The sequence below is a fragment of the Penaeus chinensis genome, chromosome 36 (assembly GCF_019202785.1).
Source record: "Penaeus chinensis breed Huanghai No. 1 chromosome 36, ASM1920278v2, whole genome shotgun sequence".
Classification (NCBI taxonomy): Eukaryota; Metazoa; Arthropoda; class Malacostraca; order Decapoda; family Penaeidae; genus Penaeus; species Penaeus chinensis.
Genome location: NC_061854.1, coordinates 3454527 through 3459526, shown reverse-complemented (window position 1 = coordinate 3459526; position 5000 = coordinate 3454527). Strand labels below are relative to the sequence as shown.

At 47.3% G+C, this 5000-nt stretch overlaps 1 protein-coding gene across 1 annotated transcript in view; it reads left to right on the top strand.

Moving 5' to 3' along the window:
• Positions 1-359: 359 nt before the first annotated feature.
• Positions 360-5000, top strand: part of LOC125044714 (oligo-1,6-glucosidase-like) — a 20543-nt gene continuing 15902 nt past the window's right edge. The window contains 1 exon segment of the mRNA XM_047641590.1: positions 360-566. The gene's annotated coding sequence lies outside the window, so the exon portion shown is untranslated.

The window sequence follows — 5000 nt, the reverse complement described above, 5'->3', positions numbered from 1 at the left end:
TTTCTTTTTACATTTTGCTCTTATTTGCTCGCTCTGTGTATTAATTTAAAAAATCGTATTTTCTATTTCTCTCCCTTACACTTAAATCCACATAGAATAAATACATATAACGACCATTTCACAACTTAAAAAAAAAAAAAACCATTTTGATAATATAAAAAAATCACAAATAACAACAATCTCACACCTCAAAGCAACAAAAAAAAAAACAATAAAAAAACACAACGTACGATAACCTATTAAAAAATACACAGAACAACAATTTCACTTTTTTTTTTCTTTACTTTTACAACAACAACGTACGACAACATCTCCAATCCGGAGCGACGCCGAGTGCCACCCGCGACGCCCGAGCGAAGGCCCGAGGCGCGCGATACCACCCGCTGCCTCTCCCAGTGGCACCTCCCAAAAATACTCGCCTCTCGCACTCCACAAATTCCCCATTGGCACTCCATTTGCCCACTCGCCGAGCAGGAGATTTGGCTCTCTCATCAAAAAGGACAATCGCCGCGGGGGAGGAGGGAAGAATTGAGGACGTTGCACTCGATATCGGTGTTAAATAAGAGGTGAGTCCAGGTGAGGCCGAGTCATGGCTCTCGGTGCCAGGCGAGAGTGCCAGGGATGTTTTTTTTATCGTAGGTTTATTGTGACTTTCCATGTGATTTTTAAGGGTTTCTGTATTTGTTTGGGTTATTTTCTTTGTTTTGATGATTTTTTTTGTTGAGGCATTTGCCAAGGAGATTAAATTTGAGTTTTATTTTATGTTATTATTGGGTTGATATTCAGTGAACAAAAATTGTATGGCTTCATTTCTTGTTAAAAATCATTGTAATTTTTGTTTTTGTGTTTATGTCATCTTACTTTTCTTTTGGAAATTCAGTGCCAGGCATAAAAAACAAAGAGAAATATTAACGAATGACTGGAAGACAATTTTTTTTTTTTTTGATAAAGGAAAATGAAAGAATGAGAGAGACAAAGAAATATATGTAATAATAAACAAAATTATTAAGGATGTCAAAGCAATATCTGGCCAAATCATGACATAATTCCTTTAACCGTATGAAATAGGATAATATTGTGTTGAAGTGAAATTTGAGAACACCAGCAAAGAATTTCAAGTTGGGAATCTTTCTCGGGATTACATGGCGTGTTTTTTTCTTAGATTTACAAAGTACATTCCAGATAGGGCGCGGTTTCGTCGAATTGCCGCTGCCTCCACCCATACACGCTCCGGCAAAGACCAACGAAACTTCTCCACACATATTCTGGCAAAGTAGACCTACGACTACCTATTTACTGTGATGATTAACTACTAGAGACGTCAACAAGTTCCGTTTTTCCCAATTATCAAATGCCTAAAAGTTTAACAATCGACATTGTGCCCCAGGGTTGGACCTGAGATTGTAGGCTTTCCATCAAAGATCAGCGCGAGTTTTAAGGGGATGTGGAGGGAAGGAAGCCAGTGTAATTATGCAAAAAGATCCTATTTCGGAAGCCTCTTTATGTCTTGATGACATTTAAAGATAACATTCCATGACTGTACACTGTCAAAAATACCTTGATGCAAATGAAATTCAGTAAGAATTCCGTTTCATTTATTTATTTTTTTAATTTTAATTCTGTCTTTCAAAATTACTTCCTTGATGTAAATACTTAGTTGCTTGTAAAAATTATCATGTTCTATATAAGCTATAAGCTCCTTGAGCTATAAGTAAAGTATATTAAAAATTACTCGCTGTTTGTGAATGTTTGTACAGCTCAAATATAATCTGTAATTTATTACTGGAAAAATAAGTGAAGCTTATTTTATCCATAAATGTTGGTTGATTTTTTTTTTCCTACCTACTTACCATGTGAAGAAGTATGTAGTGTGGATAATAATCTTTCAGTTTAGTATTTGATTAATTTGACTGAAAAAATTAATTTTTTGTATAATTCAGATGCTTATTATACAATTCATACCAGGCGTTATACAGTTATGTATTTTTATCATTTTTTCCTTGTTTCTGTGCCCTTTAAACATTTAAGTTTGCAAAGAGTGATTGTTACATTTTTATAAAAGCTTAAAGTGCCCATCATAAGTGCCTACTAACCATTTAGTTTTCTTTTTATATGGGTTAGATAGGCAAAGTATTTTTTTCATCATATCTTTCTTAGACCCTTACATGCATTTGCTGTTCTTTTGTGTTTTTCTTTCCCTCTCTCTCTCTCTCTCTCTCTCTCTCTCTCTCTCTCTCTCTCTCTCTCTCTCTCTCTCTCTCTCTCTCTCTCTCTCTCTCTCTCTCTCTCTCTCTCTCTCTTCTCTCTTTCTCCTTTCTCTCACTCCCTCTATTTCCTTCCTCCCCCCCTCTCTCCTCTCTCTCTCTCTCTCTCATCTCTCTCTCTCTCTCATCTCTCTCTCTCTCTTTCTCTTTCTCTTTCTCTCTCTCTCTCTCCTCTCTCTCTCTCTCATCTCTCTCTCTCTCTTCTCTCTTCTCTCTCTCTCTCTCATCTCTCTCTCTCTCTCCTCTCTCTCTCATCTCTCTCTTCTCTCTCTCTCTCACACACACACACACAGGCACGCACTCACTCACACAGGCACGCACTCACTCACACAGGCACGCACTCACTCACACAGGCACGCACTCACACACACAGACACGCACTCACACACACAGACACGCACTCACACACACAGGCACGCACACACACACCACACACACACACACACAGCACGCACACACACACCACACACACACACCACAGGCACGCACACACATACAGAGGCACGCACTCACTCACACAGGCACGCACACACATACAGAGGCACGCACTCACTCACACAGGCACGCACTCACTCACACAGGCACGCACTCACACACACACACACACACAACACACAGGCACGCACACAACACACACAGGCACGCACACACATACAGAGGCACGCACTCACTCACACAGGCACGCACTCACTCACACAGGCACGCACACAACACACACACACACAGCACGCACGCACACACACAGGCACACACATACACAGGCACGCACACACATACAGAGGCACGCACTCACTCACACAGGCACGCACACACATACAGAGGCACGCACTCACTCACACAGGCACGCACACACATACAGAGGCACGCACTCACTCACACAGGCACGCACACACATACAGAGGCACGCACTCACTCACACAGGCACGCACACACATACAGAGGCACGCACTCACTCACACAGGCACGCACTCACACACACAGGCACACACATACACAGGCACGCACTCACTCACACAGGCACGCACTCACACACACACACACAGGCACGCACACACACACACAGGCACGCACTCACTCACACAGGCACGCACTCACTCACACAGGCACGCACTCACTCACACAGGCACGCACTCACTCACACAGGCACGCACTCACTCACACAGGCACGCACTCACTCACACAGGCACGCACTCACTCACACAGGCACGCACTCACTCACACAGGCACGCACTCACTCACACAGGCACGCACTCACTCACACAGGCACGCACTCACTCACACAGGCACGCACTCACTCACACAGGCACGCACTCACTCACACAGGCACGCACTCACTCACACAGGCACGCACTCACTCACACAGGCACGCACTCACTCACACAGGCACGCACTCACTCACACAGGCACGCACTCACTCACACAGGCACGCACTCACTCACACAGGCACGCACTCACTCACACAGGCACGCACTCACTCACACAGGCACGCACTCACTCACACAGGCACGCACTCACTCACACAGGCACGCACTCACTCACACAGGCACGCACTCACTCACACAGGCACGCACTCACTCACACAGGCACGCACTCACTCACACAGGCACGCACTCACTCACACAGGCACGCACTCACTCACACAGGCACGCACTCACTCACACAGGCACGCACTCACTCACACAGGCACGCACTCACTCACACAGGCACGCACTCACTCACACAGGCACGCACTCACTCACACAGGCACGCACTCACTCACACAGGCACGCACTCACTCACACAGGCACGCACTCACTCACACAGGCACGCACTCACTCACACAGGCACGCACTCACTCACACAGGCACGCACTCACTCACACAGGCACGCACTCACTCACACAGGCACGCACTCACTCACACAGGCACGCACTCACTCACACAGGCACGCACTCACTCACACAGGCACGCACTCACTCACACAGGCACGCACTCACTCACACAGGCACGCACTCACTCACACAGGCACGCACTCACTCACACAGGCACGCACTCACTCACACAGGCACGCACTCACTCACACAGGCACGCACTCACTCACACAGGCACGCACTCACACACACAGGACACGCACTCACACACACAGTCACGCACTCACACACACAGACACGCACTCACACACAACAGACACGCACTCACACATACAGGCACGCACTCACACACACAAGGCACGCACGCACACACAGGCACGCACTCACACACACAGGCACGCACTCACACACACACACACAGGCACGCACACACACACACACAGGCACGCACACACACACCACAGGCACGCACACACACACACACAGGCACGCACACACACACACACAGGCACGCACACACACACACACAGGCACGCACACACACACACACAGGCACGCACACACACACACACAGGCACGCACACACACACACACACACACACACACACACACACACACAACACACACACACACACACACACACACCACAGGCACGCACACACACACACACAGGCACGCACACACACACACAAGGCACGCACACACACACACACACACACAGGCACGCACTCACTCACACAGGCACGCAGTCACACACACAGCACGCACTCACACACACAGGCACGCACTCACACACACAGACACGCACTCACACACACAGACACGCACTCACACACACAGACACGCACTCACACACACAGACACGCACTCACACACACAGGCACGCA